This window comes from Strix uralensis, chromosome 2 (genome assembly GCF_047716275.1).
Source record: "Strix uralensis isolate ZFMK-TIS-50842 chromosome 2, bStrUra1, whole genome shotgun sequence".
Taxonomy (NCBI): Eukaryota; Metazoa; Chordata; class Aves; order Strigiformes; family Strigidae; genus Strix; species Strix uralensis.
In genome coordinates, this window is record NC_133973.1 from 35547498 (window position 1) to 35572688 (window position 25191).

The following is a 25191-nucleotide window of genomic DNA, read 5'->3' on the forward strand; positions in this document are numbered from 1 at the left end:
GGGAAAGAAGGGAGAAGGGAAAGAAGGGAGAAGGGAAAGAAGGGAGAAGGGAAAGAAGGGAGAAGGGAAAGAAGGGAAAAGGGAAAGAAGGGAAAAGGGAAAGAAGGGAAAAGGGAAAGAAGGGAAAAGGGAAAGAAGGGAAAAGGGAAAGAAGGGAAAAGGGAAAAGGATATTTCTGTGTGTTGTTCATTCTTTTAAAATCTGATGATCTCTACAGAAGACTGACATTTAGAATGAGTTCCATTACAAAGTCACAGGTGCCAAGGACACTCAAATGAATGCGAAATACCAACTGCAAAACAGTTTCCCAATAATTCCTATGAGTAAGTCTGAATTTACTGAGGATTTAGTCTCCTATACCCCCTGGGCACATCCATACATCTTTCTCCCTTAAAGGCTACATCTAAAAGCTAAGAAGCACTACATAAACATCACACTGAATTCAAACCTGGCAAAAAATCATTGGTGTTTTCACAATAAAAATATTTCTAGTCTTATTTTAGGTATAAATTTTTTTACTTGACAATTTTGATTAAATTTAGATTAGCCTACTTCAAAACAGAAGGCTGACAAAACCAAGCAAGTAAAAAGCGAGGCTTTTTCCAATGAAACAATGAAAAAATTGTTTCAGAAGCTGAACTGCACATATCATTTACCTATAGAGTACTAACTCTACTGCTTATTCTGAAAAGATATTTTAATTACAAAGGAGAGACATTGGAAATTACTTACGTGCAGCTCCTCCCTTTCATAACTCTAAGCATCAATGAAAGGATCTTCACCACATAAAAAAAAGAAGTGGTTTGCAGAAGTGCCTCTGTGTATCAGCTGGTTTTCATATCCATGTTCTGTATTTTTACATTTGTCTATATAAACAATGAACAAATGTCTCTCTTGCGATAAATCAAGTATGTTTCTTTTTGGCATCTTGAGAGAAAACCTGTTTCATTACTATCCACATGATTTCAGGTCCACATAAAGAATAGGAAATAACCTGGTTTTGATTTCGTCCTTGGAAGGAAAACAGGACTTGAGCGATTATTCAAGTTCTTTAAAAAAGTAACAGTACATCTGCACAGTCATTACAGAAACTGAGCTTAGAAAATTTTCTTGTGGAAAATGAGCTTTTGTAAAAAACACCACACTGGAACATTCTTGAGAATGGTGTTGCTAGCAGAAAATAAGTAACATGTTCTTGTACTCTTGTCTTAATTTGTTACATGAACAAAGACTACAGGAAGGGAAGGTGTAAAAAGTTCCTTGATTTTTTTTTTTTTTTTTCAATCCAGAAACCCATAACACAAGCTGAAAAGTAAAGGACTATCATTAATGACAACCCTATATATTTCCTTGGATGGAAAAGGCAACAAGACCCCAGACTCTTTCTCCATCTGGTAGAAATCACCATGTATTGTGGGTCTGTGAGTCCCAAATCTTTTTCTGTAGCTGTCTAAAAAGTCTCTCTCTACTAATATTGCTGCTCCTTAGAACCATAGAAAAGCATGGTCACAATAATACTTCTTAGTAATATAGCTTCGATATGAACAAGACTAGTGCCTCAATAACTTTGATAATGTTGATCTAAGCATTAAGTTAACATACAGGTAAGCTAGCAAAAGACACTTGGGCATATCTCTGTAATAACGCAGTCCTGCACCTCAAGTTATATTCCACAATTTAACCACAGCACCATCAGGGGATGTGACACTTAATAAGAATCCCCTTTCCTAAAATTCCTCCCTCCCTTACTCTCAGGAAGGGAGGTTTACAATCCTATACAGCCTGTACCTATGGTATTATCCAAATGACGTAGCTAAAATCCATTTTATACAGACAAACTCCAATTGATGCATAATGCAGTCTTCATTTGACAGGTTTGAAAAGACACAGGGGATGTTGTAGAAAGCTCCTGTACTTTGTAAAGGCTAGCAGCTGCTTTGGGAGCTAGCAAACATTTCCAAAAAGATTCTTCACTTTGGAAGAGGGGCTATTCCTCTGTCAGTGACTTATCTCCAATGAAGTCCACATGGAAACAACTGGAGTGGAAACTTTACTGGCAGCTTTGCACAGCTCTCCCCCAGTTGCATTTTCCATATTACATTTTATAAAATAGGAGTTAAAGAATAACTTTCAAATTGTAGTTTATTTAAAAAAATGAAGCCATCAGAGCTATGAAGGCTGGCAACCAACACAAGGTTAAAGCTGAACCTTTACCCTTGCAGACTGTCATAACAATTTCTTTGAAAGGAGTGCTATATGAACTGAACAAGCAGACAGGTTTTTGTGTTCTCACATAAATGGAAACTATGTCATATAAAAGAACTTTAATGGGCAAATGACACTGGCTTTTTCTGCAGCGGAGTTTAAGATTTTATTCCTTTCATTTTTCCTTTTTTCCACTTGAAACACACATTCTATCATGCATATGAGCAGCACAAATGGACATATACTATCAAAAGTTTCAACTGCACACAGTATTTCATATTCTATTTTTTACCATCCACTGCATTTTGTCTAGTGTTAGTGGATGTATCGGTACTGTACTGCGTCTTTTAAGACTTCACAGGGAAAAACTATTTCATTACTCTGCATTTGGTGAAAAAAATTTACTCTTTACAAAAGAAATGTTGTAGAATTTATTAAAACAAAAGTGCCAATAAGATTTTACTTTAATACCTGAGGGAGAAATATGATCATCTGCACCAATAAGAAAAAGATGCATGCACTAGGTGCTCCACTAATTACAACTGCTTTGGTGGGCAATATCATTGGTGAAACAGATGTTAGGGACCTATTAACAAAAGTTTTTCAAACATCTGCTTACAATTTTAAGGCAATTGTAAATACAGCACAGAAGGTCAATTGGGCTCATTAAGGTCTATGTGCAAATCTACTGCTGCAGGTTTCTTTTTAGCTAATACTGATTTTTTTTAACACAGGAAATAGAGTTTAATAGCAACTTGTGTCAATTTTGATTGTGATTTCATACAACAACAAACAACAATCGCATGCCCTATGCTTCACCAAATAACCCATTTTCCTTCCTCTTTTTCCTTTCTACCTACAGCACACTGCCATGGTTCTATGAGGTGAAGCACAAGGTAAAGGAAAGGCTATAAATTGGGCAATTATATAGAAATGATTGATTTTACTTTTAAAACACCAATTATGAATCTTGTGAGGAAATCTTCATTTGTTGGACCAAAGACAAACGAGTTTTGATTACAATGCATGGTTACAATATGCAAATTATCCTTAACAACTGGAGTCAGTAGTCCCTTTAAGTATCAGAACAAGAACACAGATGTTCAGTAGGTCTAAAACATGTTATTGATTAGAAATACTCTTCAACAGTTTTTCTCAAACTGGAACAACCCAGTAACACTGTTTTCTGCTAACTGCCTCAAGACATAACACCCTGACCGTAGTCCCAGGAACACCAGTAAGGAGCTACACTGTTTCCATTGCAGCTGTTAATCAGTGCTCCAAAATTCAGGAATGCTAACTTGCCCAGGAGTTTTCAAGATTGGTTCATTGAGAAGACATCCAGTGAACTTGCTATCTTGAGTTATGGCCTGAACTAACCAGGTGACTTTGCACTAAACCAGATCTGTAATAGTTGGATGTTCTGTGAAAAGGGCCCAAAGGTGAATAGCAACCTGCAGCTGAAAGGCTTCCTGAACCAATTCAGCTACATTCCCAAGAACCTGTTTTCTTCCGGGAACTATACCGGTAATACGTGGGAAAAAAAAATCTTTGTAATATACAAACCTTAAAGATTTTAACATAGAGAAGACATTTATGAAAAGGAGGAAAAATGCTGTGATGTAGAGACCAGTCACTATTAAAATCACAGCCTGCATCCTTATAATAAAGTTCATAAGTGTCATGGAAAGTGCTGATCTATTAAAAAGCAAAATTAATTCCTTTGAAAAAAATTTTATAAGCAATTTAAAAAGACAATTCTATTACTACCAGTTATAATTCACTACAGGAAAATTAATGATTCTACAGTTAAATTGCATTTGAAAGCTTCAGAATTTTTTGGCTTGCACCAAATGTGAGGAAGATTCTACTTTAAGTACTTTGCTGCACATTTTCCAGCAAACCCAGCTTAGGAAATAAACACTAATCACCACCTTCTACAATCAGTAGTACTAGTACACAGCTGAAATCATTAAAAATAAATTAAGTATAATATAGATGAAAGTATTAAATTTGTAAAAGTTCTTTATATCTGCAACCTTGAGGCTGTGCTCATATAGATCTGAAAAAGTAATATGAGTCCTTCTTGTCCAAACAACAGCTAAATCTGAAAGCAAACATCAGAGCTTTCAGAAAACATTCCCATCAATAAAGACTTGTCTTTACTCAGCTTGGCCCAATATTGCCTGCTTTAAAAACTTATCACCCTATCCATCTTCTCTGTGACTTACTAGAAAGGATATTTTCAATGTCTTACAAAATTTTTTCCAAGTCATTTTTCCTTCAGCTAGCATTTAGAAGAATCTAAATGGACTGCGGATTTCTTTATTTCATGTAGAGGAAGTGGGTAGCTTAATTTTGTAGGTCTGAGGAGTGTGGAGATTGCACTGATAATCTGTAAACTAAGCTTTTTGATTCCTGTGTTTTTTACTTTCAAGTTAAATTTAGCTGAGCAGAATGTCCTTAATTATATACTTAAGACTAAGTAGGTAATAGAGTTAACATTATTCTTTGTTTTTAAAAATCCACAACCCCATTGTGGCAATTCCAGAGACTCCAGGTACATTTCATACCAGAAAGAGAAAAGTTTAGTGACATAAATTACCCCACCTCCAACCTTTCACTCAGAATTCAAACCATTTAAAAAATGGCTTGGATTCACAGTGTAAAGCTAATCTTAGTGGCCTAACCTGCTTTTACTGAACTGATCAGGTATTTTTCTTGCCTGGGGAAGTGCAGAAGGAGGGAGAACAGAGGGAAAAGAATAACATTTCCTAATAAAAACAGAACTAGGGGCACCTACACATAAAGACTTAGAAGAGAAGCTATCATTACCACTTCCACCAACTTTTTAAATTTCCCATTTCAATACTGATTCAACTTCACCTATGCAACTGAAAATGGGATGCCAAAGAAGGTAAAATCCTTACATTTTACTAGGGCTTAAATGAAAAATGTGTCCCTTCATTATGCCACTTATGTTCATTGGATATTATTCAGGACCACTTAATTAAAAAAAGCATATATTTCCACATCAAATCCCAGAAATCCTAAAGAAACTGGGTGTGGGAAATGCAAGGATCTAACTAGCAAAAAACCAGCACAAAGGTAACACTGATGATTAAAGTATTTGCTTTAGCTGAGGAGGACATAAAAGATGAAGTTGTACAAAGACCATTAAGTATTCACCAGCTCACTGCAAATTACACTAAACACTTGGTAAAGAAACATTTGGCAGATGTCAGCAGTATGTAAGCCAAACATGTTCCTTACATTGAAGGATAATGTAACTACAGAGAGGGTTTGTTTTGGAACGATTTCTGTAACACAAAAATAATCTGGCCTCGTCTCCTGGCAAGGCTGGATTTACCAAGGAAGAAACAAGAGAGAACCATGACTACTTATGTGACAAATCCACATTTCTGCCATTTACGTACTTAATATCATTCCTGAAATAAGATATCATACACAAATTTGGATAATAAAACATTTAGTTTTAAAAAAGACTGCAATAGATCTTTAAAAACTCAAATATTTATGTAACCTCTTGTTTTAACAAATGTAGTATATACACTACTGCATACACACAACTACTTTCTAAAGTTAAAATCTTCCATACTTTGGATTTTGCTATTCCACTATTACCTTTTGCAGGTTTGAAACTGCATTCCTAAGTGTGATTTACAAAGTTAAAACAGAACCTAAACCCAGTGAAATCTGTGGGATTTTCTTTGCCTCTCAATCTCCAAGTAGAAAAAAGTTTTTGCAGAAGCACATAGGTTCACCCATCCAGTTATTAGAAAGGGCAACTTGAACATTTAATGTTAAAATTAATGTACTGTTAGGTTCCACTTTAGGAAAACTATGCTTAAAGACAAGACAGAAAGGAAGGCATCTGTTTATAATTAGGAAAGATATCCTTGGCATTACTGACCAGGCTGTCAGTAACTATCATTGCTAGGTAGAGCTTTTAGATTTCTTTTGCGGTGTATGAATTTCCTAGAATCAAGTCACATCCATACAGCTGATGCAGACAGTATTCCAAGACTTCATGTGCACTGCAAGCTAAGAACAGCAATTGAGATTCATGTGGGATTCCCAAACTTCCTTTCCCTAGTGAGCTCAAGTATCTGTAAATAATTAGAAGGGCAGCAAAGCACAATACTCGAGCTAACTCAGGTTAGGAATCCAGGCTTAACCAGGTACAATAGTGTTGCATACTCTGGTTTGAAACTAGTTCAGAGAATCTATACAAGCTTCATATCCAGACTGACTTCACTGTACACCTACCTTATGTCAGATAAAGCATTCCCTCAGGTTGGTATTTTGACTAGGAAAGTTAGCATGAATCTTTTTATTTGCTCTTCTCTTTTTCTTATAAATGTGTTTGAAATCTCTGGTTCTCCCCCCCCCCCCCCCCCCCCTTCTCTCCTCTAATGTCAGTAGGGCACCATTTGCATCAGCATACATTTAATATGAACTAAATCAACAGATTTTAAAATAGAGGGTCCACCATAAAGGAATAATACATATTTGCTCTGTTTCAAATTTTTGAAATAAAGTGACTGAATTTTAAAATTGCTACGTTATCTGCTACTGTCACCTACACAGCTACCAAGTTTCATGCAGCTTACTGAGACATTTAAAGAAAATGCTATAGACTTTTATCATCATAACACTGTTATTTTAAAATAGCATGGCTCTAATCCCAGTAAACAAATCATCTTGACAGCTCTGGTCCTCTGCTTATTATATGGTTGCAAGAGTGGCAGCTTCTTGAATAAAACTTCACAACTATGAGTTATCTGGAAATAATGTAAGGCAAAGCTCTACTGTTATACACAATCCTTTGCACCAACTCACAAACATGAGAGATGCAAATGACAGCTAAAACTACAGTGCTGGAACAATCACACACATTTGTGAATGCTGGAGAAAAGGGCTTTCCCCCACATACACAATGCATACAGTCCCTCATTTCCATCTCCCATATAGAGCAGAGAGTCCTTCACCCTCACATCTATTAGACGTCTGTTCAAGATCTAGTTCAAGTTTCCCAAAAAAACTCATCTGAGAACAAGATAACCGAGCTCTCAACAGCTGAAAATTTTACTCTTGTTGAGGTTGACAAAACTCAAGCAGGTGAAAGTCTCTGTAGCTAATCAGTTGGACGCCCAGCCAGGAATACAAACACTTGCAGAAGCTCATGCAAAGACTAGCTGTTCAAACAACTGAACTGAAATTACAGCCCAGAAATCTCTGTTGGGAAAGAATCATCAAGGAGACACAACATCTTCCAAACAGAACACAACCTTCTGCTGCAAAACACACTTAATTTAAGATAATGAAAACAGAATTTTAACTACAGCAGTCTGAACTGGGAGTGCAGCTAGCTGTTCATTACACCTCTTGAAATGGCTGATCATCTACTATCTTAGGGAACCTGAATTTCTCAGCATTAGCTCTTCTGACACACAACTTCATCAGTGTCAGTTCTATGTATGTACCCACAAAAAAGACATGCTGGTTGTATCTGACAGTTAAAAGACTTTTCTGTTCAGTTAGCTGCATTTTCCCAGAGAACTAGACAGGTGGTTTCTTTGACAATCTGCAATTTTTTCACTGGGCAGTACTTCAGAATGGTGGCCCTAATCTGTGACATTCATTCCGAAAAAGGACATGTAGTGTTCATGTCACCGTAAATGAGCAAGAGCTATCACACATCAACATTTAAATTATCTATCGGGAGTAGAAGTGCCTGAAAAGGAAATATTGCATCTCTAGCAAAACAAACCAATGAACCACCCACATGAACCGGCACAGTGCAAATGAAACAGTGGTCTATAGTTATCCAGTCACCTAACCACAGTAAGGAAATATTGTTTCCTCCGAGGAATTATTTCTCAAGGTCTCTGTTTAAGCACTTCATACTTCCATAATTCTGTCATAAGTACTTGGCAGAAGCTGTAATACAAACATAACGAATGGCAACCCTTACCAGACTACAAACTATAGTCTCTGAAACTTGGGCCTCTAGAGACATCTATTTTATGTAGCAGTTTTGTATGTGTAGAGATGTATCCAAGTGGAGCTGGAAGCTACACTTGCCAGAAGTACGGTAGCTGCTGACTATATTCCTAATTCTAGGCATCCCTGCTATTTGACCACATTTCAGGGGATATTGTGACAAGGTATAAAAATTTCAGGCAGCATTTCACAATGCCCAGAGAGTTTCCTGGAAGACCTGTTACCCTTTTCCTCAGTAGTATGTCCAAGGTGTTGTCTTGCCTGACTTGATGCATGAGGTATTCAGGGGATAATTTCTGACCACTATTTTAAAGCTGATGAAACCTGACCTACTGATGTTCTACATTTAAAAAGATACTTGGAATGACCAAAGATACATTTATAATATACTTTGAGAAAGCTTCATTTATTGCTGGCAAAACCATGCAGAAGGACTGCAGAAACAGTTCCAGTAGCAGTAGTTTTTTGCAACACTGCCGTGTAAGTAAATTAGAACCTGTTACCAAAAAACCCACTTCAGTTAGGTGGGGACTAGGTCAAAGGGTGCAGTTTGTATTCCTAGCTGAGCTTCCAAAGCTTTCTTCTTGCTCATGCTTCTGTTGTGCATGACACAAGTATTTTATTTATATCAACAGAGCCTCTATCCTTTTGTAGTCACTTAAGTGCAGCTAATTACATACATTACAAATCAAAAATGACCTGTTTTACATCCTTTCTGTGCTATTTTGTAGGATCCACAGTACTGCAGGTCTGGAGAGTACTGTGTCCTATTAAGAAAAACTCAATATAACCCATTTTTCACCACCCTCTGCAGAGCTCTTCCCTTCACATTCACATAAACTTTTGGTTTCCAGAGGGACCGCATCTCTTATGGCATTCCTATTCAACACATGCAGCATAACAACATAAATACAATTTAGAAAGATGCTTATTGACCATTGCATTAAAATGTAAAAGGATGTACCGTTGGCATTCTACTTTTTCATTTCTGTGATATGATACTATGCAAGAAATAGATTTTCTTTCCACAAGCATTTATGCTCAGGATTATTTTGCAACTTCTATTCAACGTTCTGTAATACACATACAGCTACAAAATCTCCCACAAAGAAGGCAACTTGTCTGATATCACTTAGAATCTGAGAAGCAAGTTTCATTTTAGTTATTTTTTTAGCTAATTTTGAAAATGAAACCTGACAATTCAAATCCTCCTAAGTGTTGAAATGAAATGTTGTTTTAGTCATTCTCTCAATTACGTTCTGTCAACACAACAAGAAAGAGCTCCCACAAAAATTTTTCAATTTTAGCCCATCATAAACCTTGTGAACCAAAGATGCATGGAGTTATGAGAACTGAAGGATGAGGAACAAATTGAATTTTTTCTTAAATATGTTATAATCCAACTTTCCAGTAAAGTTGTCATTTGTCCCTGAAAACACACAGCGTAATAGTCGCATGTTAAAAAAGGGCTTGGGAAGATTCTTGAAAAGTATTCTAGCTAGTTTCCAGAACAGGACTAAACCTGCCCAAATCCCAAGCATAAAGAAATTGGAGTACAAATTTTTTATCAACTTACTCATATAAATGTATGAAAGGGTGCCTTAAAACATCACAAAACCACTTCATGAGATTAAAATTTGCCATATAAAGGACTAGAAGTAGATACTTGCTTCCTTTCAGAAGTCTTCACATGCTTACGTTATTAAAGCTCACAACTGCAAATAAATTCCATATACTCAAGTGTATATGAGTACATTTTAAACCAAAACTCTTCTATCAGGTGTATTCATTAAAAATATAATATCTACAAAATGAAAAGAAATATATTTAAATATGAAGCACATGGAAAAAAAAGAAGAAATTACTCAAGAAAGGACTGTTAAATTCCCACATAAGGTCAAATTTTAGTTAGAGTCTGTAGTCTTGAGCCTGCTGGAAACAACTGTAGATCTAAAGAGAAAAACAAAGTTGGAAAATGGCACAAATATGACGGGTAAATTTAAGCCCCACTCCTGTACCAAGTTCTACTTTATAAGTATTCTTAAAATCACACAAAGCCTCAACAAAGAGTTATGTGCTTCTACATGCAAGTAAAAACATGAGCAAGTCAGTCTCGAAGCAGCAGCAAGAATACTGGAGAGAAAATATTATACAAAGTACTTTGTGGCTAGAACTATTTCTGGCCTTAATTTATGAGTTCACTTCCACACAGAACTGTTGTGCCACCTTAAAATGAAGGCTTTAAATTAGGATATGCAGCTAGATGGGGGGAGAAAAAGGGGGCAAGACAAGGGGATTCTAATTTCAGAAACAAACAAAAAAATGCAAAGCCAACTGGATTGATCACAGTCACCAAAGAAAGAAGCTGCTCTCCAAGGAGGACAGGATAAGGGCCTCTTGTTAGAGGATCAGATCAGTTATGCCATTTACTTATACAAGCTGCACAAGACTGACAAATGGTAGACTGGACTTGTGAATGATCAAAAGAACTAAGGACATGGATATAGTGAAGAGCAAAACAAAACATAAATATGTCATCATTTCCTTCAGGTAGTGACAAAATTTTGAGTTGACAGAGATGAACAAGTAGCAGAGAATTTATTTTCCAGCATAGATCATACTCACCTATTAGGTATGGTGAGTATGACATGGCAGAAGAGAAGCCATACAGAGAAGAAGAGAAGTTTAAGGACAGAAACAGGTTCTAGTCAGTAGATTTTGACAAAAGACTGAAACGGTTATATACTCATCATTACGGATTGACTGAATCTGAAAGAGAAAAATCTGTAGTAGAAGCAAATAAGGTATCCTGAGAATTTCTTGATTCTGCTTGAAACACAAAACCTTAATGTGAGCATCTGCCATACAGCTGGTGCTTTAAAACAGACGTAGGTAAAATCAGAATGGACATAAAACTAGCTCACATTTTCTGAAACCAAATCCAACTCAAATTACTGGCAAATAATGCAGACACCACACATATTCTAGTAACACGAATATCAGTGTTTCAAAACCACCCTTCAGAATGTGTTCACACAGAAAAAAACCTACATGTAAATGTAACTAATGCTAGGAAGACCTAATACACTATGTAATATGGTCCAGTGCAGAAATCTACACACAAATGGCATACACACCAATAATCACCTACTTAGGAAAAACCACATCTAGGGATCATATTCCTGCCCTTCTTGTAATGAGGTGGGTATGAGCCACTGCATAAGATGGAGAGATGGTTAATGTATTTTGAAACCTGAAAACCAGAACGAAGCACCTCAGATTTACTAGAACACATAAAACTGAAAACACAGACTAGGCAAATACTTCTGCCTTACAGCTAGTTCCCTTGATGATATTAATATCACACAATAAAAAAAGACCTTTAGAAATACTGAAGTACATGACAGATTGAAAACAAAACAATCAAAGGTTGTGACTTTTTTTTAAATCAAAGTACAGTTTATAATACACAACCTTCATAATTTAGCTTTTTTAATTGTTACATGGTTGAAGCTTGTAAAGACATTCACAACATGATTTTTTGGAATTTGATGTTTAATGATTCTGTTAAATACAGGAAAAAGACACCCTAGTTTACTGAAGAGCAGTTCATTTCTGTCACCTAGTGTTGTACTGGATGTGACTGCCAGCTGACTCCACAGCACCAGCTAGAACAGGCAAGCAGTCCCTGCAGGCTAGCCTGAAAAGCTGCCTGGCATCTCTTCTGCGAAGTCCAGAGTAGGGTGTCTGGAGCACTGTTGTAAAAACAAACAAACAAAAAAACCCCAAACCAACAAAAAACAACCCCAACTTTCTCTTCAACCAAATTAATATGTGAAGTCTCCTGTGTCAGCGTCCATTAGAGTGTAACACAAACACATGCATAAAATGTTCATCTGAATGATCTCACAGTATAAAGAAAAGTGAAAAAGAAATTATATCATAGCTTGACTCTTGGTGTTATTTTTTATATTTTATTCATCTCTGATCTAGTACTTTATAATCTGAATTTAGCTTAGGCTCTCCTTGTATAGTTACCATCACTGTAAAAAAAATTTCCCTATTTCCAAGAAGGTTTTGATAGGTACTAGATAAATGCAGTTGCAGATCTAGCCAAGTAATTAAGAGAACCTGGTTCCAGATTCAGTAAATTTAAGCTCCATTTCTACATTTCTTGTTTTAACACCATCTAAAGATTTTTGTTTTAAATAACTGAATAAAGTGTGTGTTTAAAGTATGGGAAGAATTCTGCTGAGTATTTTAATTAAAAAGCTATAACCCTCCATCACTAGAAAGCCTTCCTGACAGGAGGTAAAGAACAGTTAAATAAAAGGAAAATTTACATCCGAAATCTTGAAAAATCTAGGGTTACCACACTTCATGAGCCATGTCTAATTTGTATGTGGCACATCTGGTATAATAGATATGATATACAAGCAGGCAAATATTTGAAGTAATAAGTGTTTCCCAGTGTTAAAATAAACAGCACTTCAGATTTTTGCTCAGCAATTTTTCCTCGGTGGGAGAGGAAGCTGGGAAGGAAGGCTACTTATCTACTTATCTACTGTTACACTCTACCACTTATGAATTATCACTTACTCACCGGCATTTTTGGTTTCAAATCCAAGTAGAAAGCATTCCATTTCACTTGGTTCATGTTCACAATATTTCACTGCTTAACTTGGCAAAACATCGAAGTAGAACATTTTCACCCGTCTTAACCTCTCCTGTTGGCACACCAGTTTATTAAGCTAATGCCTTATAGCAAATTACCATTTTCCCTCTAAACCAATATAATTCTGTTGTCATGAACACCCTGTATTACAGCTTCAGCCAACTGGAGAGTATTTACTCCTTCACAGGTAAAGGGCTACAGTTTCTATCCAGTTGTTCCTCAGTACTAGTTAAATTAATTTCTCACTGACTAAATATTATCTGTTCTGATGACGACTAAATGATGAAACCTCCAAAAAGTATATTAGATGAAAAACAGGTTATCTGGTAGAATCCTAATGTTCCAATTATCTGCACTCCCCAAAACACCATACTTTCTATGTCCATGCCCTGTTGAAATAAAACCCAGAAGAGTCTGGAACAGTAACATACCCTCAGCATGGAGCTAATGATGACCTGCAGACATTCTCCCAGAGTAAATTATGTTATAGCTAACAAGTAACAGGACTTGCTTATTGATCAACCTGGACTTCATAAAAAAAAAAATCTTCAATTTTACTTCAAGTTTACTTATTATTCCTCCTTCCTTCTACCCTCCTCTCAAAAATCTGACTGACTTGTATCTAAAATCTTCAGATCGAATGGTTTCTTGGTTCCCTTTACTAGCTGGTTTCCATAGAATTCTGGGTTGAATTTGCTGGTCAGTCTTGCAGAATAGTATCAATTAGCATTCGGTATACAATGTGTTACACCTATTCCTGCAGATGTCCCAGAAAGACATTTATGGCTATCTCTTCTTGTCTACTCCTATTCCTTCAGGAAAAAAAAAAAAAAAAAAAGAATTTCTGCAACCCATAGCTGAAAACAGTTCAATTTCACGAATTCATTCTTTCCTTTTGGTTTTACTTTTTTTGAATTAGTGTTGTTAGTGAAAGAGACGGTGGAATAGTGCTGAATTTCATACTTGATACTACTCTTTAGTCATCCTGTGAACAGTCAGAAGTTTCAATCCATTCTCTAGCGTAATAACATCTTAACTGGTTTTAGGAAGAAAAAGCAGATGAAAATTAACAGAGAAGGTAGCATGCAAATTCCTGATGACACACATGAGAAATATGTGTAATTTACACATTTCAAGTCAGCTGACACTTACAGAAAAAGGGAAGGGGAGATTTCAAGTATTACTCACTCTTTTCAAAGTATTTAGTCATTACAACTTACTCATTTCCAAACCATATTCAGAACTGCAGGATTTAAAGCAGACCAATGAAGAGTTTTAAGACAACAAACTATAGGAAAAGTTAAATTCAATACAGTTTACCAAAACAAGTTTTTTTCCGGCATATACCAAGTCAAGATCTGAGTTCCTAACTGAAATAAGATTGATTTCTCCTAATTTATTTATTTTTTATCAGCCAGCAACTATCAGAATTATTACAACATGAAATCACATTTGTAAAAAAAGACAGACACGAGGCCTGCCATTTCTAGTTTTAATAATTGATACTAATTAATTAAATTATAGTAACAGTGAGTTATATCTTATCCATCTCAAACAAGAAATCAAACCAACAGCTAAAAAATAAGGAAATAAAAATTACTGATAACAGCAAAATACTGGAAACGTGTGAGGAAATTACTAGAAATAGAAATAAACATAATATAAGCAGAAATCTTTTTATTATCCCCAAAAGATAAGCATGAATTTGCAATCCTTATCTATTACAGAGGTTAACAAATAGAATAAATTTGCCTAGAAGATTTTAATATGGTTTGTATACCTAAAGTTATAACTGCTTAGATAAGCTACTAGATCAAACTAAGACCATGTTTTAATACCATTTATGGTGCTGTGAAGGCCATGTTTGGCTGTTAAGGAAAGTAATTCCTCATCTTGCTTCATCAGAAGGGTTATAATACCCCTCAGAACATGGCATGCAGTGAAATACCTATGACAATATACTCTATAATCAATTTCCAGCTCTGTGGCTACAGGACATGGCTCTGGAAATCTGAGTTAATCAAAACAAACTTCAATTTCTAGGGACAAGATTAGCATAGTCAGTTAAATCTACTAGCAAAGGTGATATTCAGTGCCTGAATGTAGTTTTCTAGGCTCAGTGTTTCCATATAGTATGCATTTCAACCAGCTACACCAAGAATCTTTAATTGCCATTACTTCTTAAAAGCAAGAAGCCTCTTGCGATAAGGATTCTTTCCTGCTTGAGGCTTCATAGCACGCTGGCACTGTGACATGCAAGGGCATCTTCCGTCTGTCAGCACGTTGTCAGTATTCTGATGGAGAAAACATGCCCCAGAAGAAGAAATCTCCACTTAGTTCCAAAAAAAACCACATAAATGTAACAACTGAATGGTAGCAGAATGCAGATGCTAAAATAGAAACAAAACAACAGGCAAATAAGCTGGAGTTACAGCACTCTACTGACTTTCCAACACCTTCTCATTAAAAATTCTGTGGTGCCTGCTACCACAAGAAATACCCAAGCCACTCACAGCTGCTTTTCAAAAACCTTGGCAAAAGGTGGTTATTTCACTTTTCTTTTTTCAAAGGGATGGATAAATTGTGATGGAAAATATTAAACATCTCACAAGCATCGCTCCTTGCTAACCTGACATGGTCTACTAACTTAGAATTATTCTCTATCACATAAATTCTACATGACATAACTACCACACGTTTTAAATGTACATTAAAGCAGGTGGCCACCAGCAATTTCTTTTATATCTCACATCTGGTACCATACTCCATATAAAGTATACATGTTATCTTTTGCTAATAAATCAAGACTTGAGTGAGAACTCTTTATCTAATTTCCAGTCTTGAATCTTAAAAGCTGTAAGATAATAGTCTTTCTTTTTTTCTGCACCTGTGGACAGTATTTTAAACTATTTTCTTCTTTCAGAGAAGCCTGACAGATGGCTTATTGAGATCATATAAGCATTCTTCTGTATTACTTCATAAATGTATGATCTTGACAAAACTTCTGTTTCAGAAGCTAGTAGCACAAACAGAGCTTGGAGGAAAAAGGTTAAAAAAACCTTAAGAAAATAGATAGAAAAATGTTTCCTTCTCTTAGGAGAAGCATCTGTAGGATGAGCATCTGCATTCAACAAGGAAAGAAAATGTTTTTTGGTACAAGGTCACTACTTCATCAGAGACAATGCCAGTGATAAAGAGTTCTACAACAGCTTGTAAGTCTGTTTGATACCCCTGATACCTGCATTTACACGAGTATATCAAACAACTATTCATTCTGAGGGCATCAAGTCCTGGTTTACTCCAGTGAAGAGTGAAATATTATTTTTAGCCACTAAAGCATTATCTGCATGTTATTCCTTCAGTGTTCATAGATCTCAGTTTCACTGCAACAGTCATATTGTGCAATACACATCCTTAAAAGGAAGCTGGTTGAGTAGCAACTAGTTTGCAAGACCAAATTAGTTTCTCCTTTAGATATATGAGAAAATCAAGTCTTAGGTTTAAACAAAGCAACTGATTATATGGGTGAAATATGTTAGCTGAAAGATGATGCAGCTGTATAAAAATATGTTGTTCTCTTTCACTAAGCCCACAGTCCATCTAGGTCTACCAATTAAGTTTTAGGGGTTTAGAAATGGCTGAATGAAGTTGCATTTTGAAACTTTAACTGCCTATCCAAGGATTTGAGTAGAGATAGTAAATTAATGGATGGAAAACATGCAGTCAGGTAGAATGAATTCTGAAGCTTTTCTACTGTCATGTAACATGCAGTTTAATGAATTACACAATATCCAAAAAGTACAATATAGTATGCAGTAAGTCACATTTTTAAAAGCATGAAATGAAAGAAATTTGTGGGATTCTAATTAGATATTAAAAAGTTATGATGATGGTAGGAAAGATTAAAAGGATGACTAAAAACAAGCAAGCAAAGCAGGTCATCATAATTTGCAAATTCAGTTATGACTGTAATCAAAATTATTATTTAGCCTCAACAAAATAAAATGTTCCCTTTTCTTCATACACCCCAATTTTCAAACAAAAAAGAGAAATGGAATCACCACATGCTTAAGTGGAGTTGTTACCAGTCTCTATGACTTCGGAAGTCATCAAACCCAAACACTATGTAAATTATCTTTCAGTAGATAATTTGCCATTTAAACAAGGGAGTATTGGGCTTTTGATCAGTAATTCGTTTGCTAAGCACTCTGACAACATGTAGATTTTTCCCCAATTAACACTGCAATCTTACATTAAGTTTAGCGTATTTGCTAAAAAAATATTCAGTAAATACAGATAAGATTTGTTTCCCCCAAATGCCATATTTTTATTTCCTCTTTCCTGTGTCTCAGTCTCCATCTCCCTACTTTTTTTACCTCTTGTTTTCTCTTCAGTATGCCTCTTCATTTTCCTCTGTGAATGGGCAGACTGACAATCCATTCAAACACAGATCAAATAAAAAACATCTATAGGACAGTTTATAGTTGTGTTCTGCAACTGCTTAATGTAATATGCCATAAAAGCTTTGTGTTTGCAAAGAATCCTTTAAAATGCTTTTGGGTTTTTTACATAAGATAGTATCATCAGTAAAAAGTGTCAGTTCAAGTTTACAAAAAACATTTGGGAGTTCATCCACATTTAACAGTTAAATAACAAGAACAATGCCAGTAAATTCTTTTGAAAGCAACATGAGGTACAGCATTTTATAGCAATCCTGGGGATCACAAAACTGCAGTGGGGGAACCTCGGGGTTTTTTGGGTTTTGTTTTTGGGTTTGGGTTTGTTTTTTTTTTTTTTTTTACACACCATTCTACAGGCCATGACATTTTAGGCTAAATGATATGAGGTGTGATAAATGCAAGCCTTCGTTTGAATACAAACAGATTCTTAAAATATTTTAACTAGGAGTATAAGTGAAAATAAATTAGGCCAGTGGGATTTATGTAAAGAATTCAGATTCTGTGGGATTTTCTTAGTTTACTGCTGAAGTTAGAAATTACACAAGCTTTGAAAGTTCTTTGGCTCTGGAAACAATCAGGCAATTATTATGAAATTAAATCACTATCTTCTGACTGGCAGTATAAGAACTAACAAAACCCAGTGTATTTATTCTTAACACCATCAGAACAGGTGCTGTCTAAACTTCCCTAAAGAGACATGCTGTAAGTTTCTGAGCTCCTATCTTAACTCATACTGTTGTAAATCCAACCGCTTTCTCTTCTTTTTTTCTAAGAAGGGCAAAGAGAGAGAGATGTGCAAAATTAAAACTGAGAGCCATGATCTAACTTAGAGTTTCTAAGAAATCTGATTACACTCTTCTCCCTGTGTAGTCACAATGAGAAACTGGCATCTCCAGAGAATAATTCGGATTTTATGAGACTATATTTAGGTGTAGTTCAGCGTTCAGATCTTTATTGTAGTTTCAAATAAAAGTAGCTAAAGTCAAAATCTAGCACACAGCATGTTTTTCTCTATGGCTGACAACAGGGGTTCTGCCCATCACCCTCCTAAAACGATCAGACAAAAATTACTCTATAGATGTAATTCCAAAGCTGAGGTAGGCCCTATGCATCACTTAAAGCAAGTGTAATGACCAGAGGAGTTGCCAAAGCAATACATACTGGGCTCCACTTCTTCTCCAGAATTCCCATTTTCTGAAAAAATAGTGAGTTTGCCTGGAACTTGCATGTGCTGAATATCTCCAGCAATCTCCCTCATAGGTCAAGTGTAAGAAACATGTGCAGTGCCCAGCCAAGTGAATTCTTTATTAGTTCCTAAACCAGGGTTTCCTCAGCCACATATCTGAGCAATCCGTTAATCAAACACATTATCAAGTCACTTAGATACCTAACTGTTATTCTGTTTTATTTGAACACAACATCTTCAATTTATTCTTTTATTAGTCTGATAATGATAACAATTACAATAAAAAGGTATGGGGGAGAAATGCAGATCCATGACTTGTCCAAGCCCTGAGCTACTCAGTGAGGTTAACTAGGGAGGCAGGGAGGTTGTTTCATCTGACCACATTATCAACATACCTAGTTTTGCTATACCTTACCCTTCCCTTTTTATGTCAATGGGTCATGTCCTACACCCACTCATGCTGGTCTTTGAGCTTTTTAACTTATTAAAGCACATGACTTCATTAGAGGCTATATTCTGATCTGAGTTTGGAATGGTGGAAATAAGGTGACAGGTCTCCCAGCACACAGAAAGCTATTTGACGAACACAAGGATAGCTCTACCTGATACAGGTTTGTACTGACACCACAGAACTGGCTTAACAATATGCTACAAAATGATGACTGGAAAAGCATGAAAATCTCCTTCTGAATGAGGTGCAAACATTAATCTGTAAGTGCTTCTGGGTAGTTTAACCTTAAGCAAGACTTCTTTTTACTAAACAAAAGTTAAAATTCAAAGGTAGAATTGACAGTCACAGAGTTAGAAAATGAATAGCAATATATATGTAATGTTGTAATTAGTATTATAAATATATATAACAATATATTATGATATATTGTATTCTATTACATATATTATGTTATATACTTTAAGTTAATCCTCTTAAAAAAAAGATTTATAACTTCAGCATTCCATTTTTTCATCTTAATATGAAAAGTCTGTTTAAAACGCGTGCATGAAAACAGCACTGTGTAAAACAAAACAGAAATATGTTACTGAAACCCTTCCATTTCCATTCTCTAGCTCTCATTTTAACTGTGCAGTCTTACAGGGTTTCCTCTCACATTTAACAAATGATGAGTGCTCCAAGGCTACGTATGTAGTCATACGACAATGCGAATTGTTCAGGAACTTCCAGCAGCAGGGTAATACAATATACTGTAAGAGTTCAACGTGGGTTAATTGCTCTGCAAAACGGGTATCTTTTTTTTATGACTCAATCCCCTTTGGGAACGCCAAACCTCCTCCTGCACTGACTGAAACTGCAAGCGGGGGGCCCACTTCATTAACAGGAAGAAAATCTACTAATTTTACATAACAAAAAAATAAAGAGAAACATATTTTGCCTTCAATTCCATGAAAATCAGACACACAAGGTGCGTGACAGGAAAATAGGGACCTAATTGTTTAGCGCCCTCAAGAACTGTTCACAACAGGTGGAAAGAAAGGCACGGAAAATTGACGCAAAGGAGATGACAAATCCTAATACAGAAATCTTTCAGCAAGCATGTAATGAAAAATGGTATTGCAGAGAAGAGTCTGGGAATGGCACAGAACCAAATCAGTGCCAAAAACTTCCGAATTCCTCCCTTTCTACAGGCAAGGAAGGGAACAGACTCTTGGCTATATTACAAAAATTCCTGCATGATCTTTTGTTATCAGGCTGAAGGACAGATTTCTCTAACACTGGATGATGCAAAACACTACCAATAAGTGAATGGAAGAATAAAGTATGAAATATACATTTAAAAATAAAGTGGCAAAAACTACTGTTGAAATTAATTTGATTTAAGGGAACAAACATATTCTGTTATTTGAGCTAACCTTTATCACCAAAGGAAGGCACAAAATATTGAATATAAAAAACCCCTTGAAGAAAGCAAGCACGGAAGCAGCTATTCCAATGCACTAACTTTCTTTTTGAGAATAAAAAGTCTTCAAACCCTATAAATACTAAAAACATGAAGTTTAAAAGTTAGTAACCCCAATAATGTAAAGAGCAAAGGAAGAGGATATTATATCAAGGCTAAGTTAAATGGGGGTGATGTAGATTAAAAGCATAGAATTCCTTAAAGAGCAGGTCTATCGCCACTTGTATCTAACTTTATTTTTTAGGTTAGACCTTCATCAAGCAAAGCATTCCTATGTCACACTACATTTTAATAAACAAACAAAACCAAGGGACTTAGGCTTTTAAAAGCAATATGAACTATTGTGAGAGCTCTCCGCACAAAGAAGTATCCAAACTGATAAAATATTTTTGGTCATGTAGCTGTAGAAAATATTATGTATAAAATACATACACCATTTAAATGCAACTGACCAATTTGTCAGCACACGTTTTTTAAATATCCAAGAGCAATGCCTACTTCCTGAGAGAAAGGCATCTTTTGTGCCCACCACAGTATCTTCCAGCAATCCAGCATGCATTCTTGAGGGAGAAGGGTGTAGGGGGTTAATTTTTACAAATTTAATGTTGGTGATAAAACATTTATTTATAGCAGACTATTAACATACTGGGATAGTCTCACCATGCTAAAAGACAAAGATTACTCTTGGAAGATTTGGTACTCCAACAACCCATACATCTTCAAGACAGGAAACCACAAGGTCAGTGACGCAGCTTGCGGTTGGTTTTGACTATTACAGCAAAATGGCTTCCTCCACCCACCTGAGCCTAGATTATGAGACACAGCTAGCTAAAATAGTATTAAAAGCAGTAAACAATTTTTACAGCTTTTAAGAAAATAGTCAATCAAGTTGAGCCAACAGTTGTAAGAAGAGTAATTCTGGCTTGTAGTTACAGTCCTAGTAGAATTCTGAGGCAAGCATCTGAGATGGGAGGCTTTAAACAGGTACACATGATGATGGAATGAAAACAAGCACTGTGACTGTATGGCATATTTTGCAAAGGCTACATTAATGCCAAGTTTCTATCTTCAAATGACATTTCAACCCACTCCCCACAACTTATTTGATTTTGTTTTTTAAAAACTGTGGTTTAAACAGAGAATAAGGGAGATCACCGAGGTGCACGGAACGACTAAACACGAGGCCACTGTGTTTACATAGAGAAAAATATCGCAAGGTTTTGAAAAAAAAACATTTAAAAAAATCACTGAGTACAAAATACAGTTTGTCAATCTCAACTTGTTTGCTTGTGCCTCTGAAGTGCCATTTCAAGCTCCTTCAACTGTATGCAGCTACTCTTCGCTAACTCATACCTGCATTAGCACTAAAATTCACCATTTTTGTGCCAGACTCTTCCTAACAACGGCACTTCGTGCTTCTTAAATATTGGGGAAAAAGGATCCACAATGGCATTTCATATAGAATATATCACATACTGGCTTAATCATGTATAAATCAAAACTTCTGCCAACTAAAACATTAAAACAGGATATAAGGTGCCAGTAAAGAATAAAACTGAAATGTGTATCTAATTAATTTATTTTTTAATGAAATGCTTGTGAAACCATTCCAGCCAATTAAAGTGTGCTAGAAATATTTCTTTATCAATCTCAAGTCTTGTGAGTCTAATAAGTATGTCTCCACAATATAACATTTGTATCACTGTACCAGATGCATCCTCAAAAATAATGATTTCATCTTAAATCATGCAATCCCAGGCATGCTCTGAGGAGAGGAGACAGAAAAACAAGAACTGTTTCTGGCAAGGATAATCTGTTCAGGTAGCATTAGGATACATATCATCAAAGTTTCTGAAATGAAACTTTCAGAAATAATTTCCTTTCAGAGAAAAAACAAGGGAGCCTGTAATCTCTGGTAAGGATTTTAAATTTTATCTTAAGAAGTAAAAATGGAAATGCTTTTAAAAATAGCCTCAAATGATTCAAATTAAAAGCTTTTAACACGAAACCATAAAAGCAATATTGGTCATTTAAAACTATATGACATTTAAACAAATCTTTATTTTACCATTAGACTAATCCCATTTAATTTTAGATACCTACGGGTGAATTCACACTTCCAATTGGTTACCTTAGGACACATAAATGTACACCAGTGATAATACAGTGGGTATGCTAATATGCAAACCACCAAGACCTGCCATCTGGAGAGCTAATGAACAATCAAGGGATCCCAAATTAAACTACAGAATTTTCCCTTAGAATCTTTAGGACAACACTGTCAAGTCCAATCTATTCACTTAGCCTCCAGAATCAATTTTTCAAACTTTATGACATGTCTAATAGTTTCCACCTGTTTCTCTTGCTTGACTTTTGACTGGCACATTACCAGCCAGGGTGGAAATGCAGACAAAGACCCCTATTAGGCTCCGGCTGTTTCTCTACTGTGAGGTTGCTCAGCCATTAAATTAGTTCCAGCCCACTTTCTCCTTCCACTTCTTAATTTTTGGGGGGTATGAAGGTTTGGGGAAGTGGAAAGGAAGAGAGACAGAAGTTTGACATTCAGTTGGTGGGAAAAGTATAAGAAAAATCTGAAGTCACGAAAGTTAAATGCTGAATTTATTTATAATTTACTAACTAAATTTACAACTAATCACACTAGCTCAGTTCTTGAGGTGTCTGTATCATATTTTCAATCATCACAAACTTAGTAAAATTTGAGAGACCCTAAGAGAGTCTGTCATATAACAAGTGCTTATTGCAATATATGATTACATAAACATGGTATTGCATTTTTTTTCTGGGAATCATGAATGATCAATAAGCACGTGTTTTTTGTTCAAGCAAAGAAAATCTTTTTTCCTGAGATATGCTTTCCTTTCATTAAAAATTAGCAATTAGAAAAAAGTGTCATGCACTCATCTTAACAAATTCGTAGTGGTTCATTTGGAAGTACCTTACAAACCTGACAACTTTTTTCTTCAATAAAAATTACCAAATATGTATTTGCATCACTTTCTAGTGATTTATGAAATGCTGTCATCTGTGATGTTTCAAGGTACTTTGCTGAATTGCAAATCACATGGACTACATTATTCTACCATCCATGACAACAAAGTATTTACAGTAACATCAACTATAATACTTAAGACAAATATTTTAACTTACTAAAACCAAGGTCATACTGTAAGATAAATTTAATTGTTCAAATTATAATCTGACTAGGATCATCTTCCCAGTAAACTATTTAAGGCTAGGACTTCCAGTTTACATCTTACCTGAAAACTGACTACTCGAGCTGCATCATGATGGGGAAAATCTTGAAGACCTACATCTGTAAACATTTGGACTACTTAATGTAAAAAAGCAACCCGAGTGCTGACCACTCTGCTGGTACAGCACTTTAAAGATAAGAGAGTAAAGGTTCCACAGTCATTGAAAAACCAAGACCACTTCTCTTAGCTCCCCTGCTTTTCGTGGTAATATAATCATATATAAATTGGCCAGACATGATTCTATTTAGCTTGTGATATCGAAGTAAATTCACAAAAGTCTGAATTATATACTTCATCTTACTGAGATGTATGAATAATGTTACCAAGAACCACCACTAAAAACAACTGTCAGAGAAGAAAGGTCTTGACCTATTAAATTATCACTTTGTCCGTTTCTTCACAGTACTTCTGCTTTCAATCCATCTGGCTTAACATGCTGTGAATACTAAAAATTAAGTAGCAAATGCTAAAAATGCTTCTATAAAATAACTCTTTCCTGTGTGGCCTCTTATCAAACTAGCATGTCTATCTATGTCCAAAAGCCATTGCAAAATCAGTTGCAGGATGAGGATGTAGATCTGGGGGAAGGGGAGTGGTAGAATTACACAGCAACATTTTTTTAATGTGCACATGAGCATGTATGCACACACAGAGAATAGTTTGGAATTAAAAGAAATTTGTATTTGATTCCAACTATCTCTAAATTGCAATATTTTAGCACAAATTATCATTTGTAAATTCTACCAGTGTCAGCTGTAAGACTACAAACTGATTTACTTTAGTACTGTTATGATGAATCCTCATCTCCAGATTTTGTATGCATATATTCTAAAACAAATCATCTTTATTACTTGCAAGAAGGCATATTCTGTAACTTATATTGGTCCCACAGTTTAGGCTCTCTAGGTGAGAACTAAAGCTATTATTGCTGGCTAACTAATCAGTTACAATAACATTCAAGATGATTTAACTGATGATGTTGATTTAAAAAAAAAAAAAATCCAAAACAAAATTCCTGATCTTATTTTCAGCAGTAACAGTGAAATTCATCTGCAATTTCTGCAGATAAATTAACACTGATACTCAAAAGTAGCTGCCAAGAAAAGTTATAGCTGCAGGTAGAAATACACAGAGAATAATCTGTCCTGAAGAGCAACAACTTTCCAGAGACAGTTTTTTCCATCAGACTATTTCATGAAACATAACAGTAGAGTCTTTGTACATAGACTCCAACCTAAGATTTAGTAACTGTGATTTTCATATCGCTTAATCCCATTCAAAACTCTAATGAGCTACCTTCTCAAAGGTATCCCACAACTCATTCACAAGGGTCATCTATGTGATGATGAAAGAATGTCTAGCATAACCCTAATCAATGTTTAAAAAAACCTCCAAACAAACCACTAAAGAGCATTTTTGTGAAATATTCAGTAAAAGGAACGAGAGAAAA

At 35.6% G+C, this 25191-nt stretch overlaps 1 protein-coding gene across 4 annotated transcripts in view; it reads right to left on the reverse strand.

The window, feature by feature from the left end:
* The window catches only part of HLCS (holocarboxylase synthetase), a 126533-nt gene that overhangs the window by 56205 nt on the left and 45137 nt on the right, over window positions 1–25191 (reverse strand). The gene's annotated exons all lie outside the window — the stretch shown is intronic.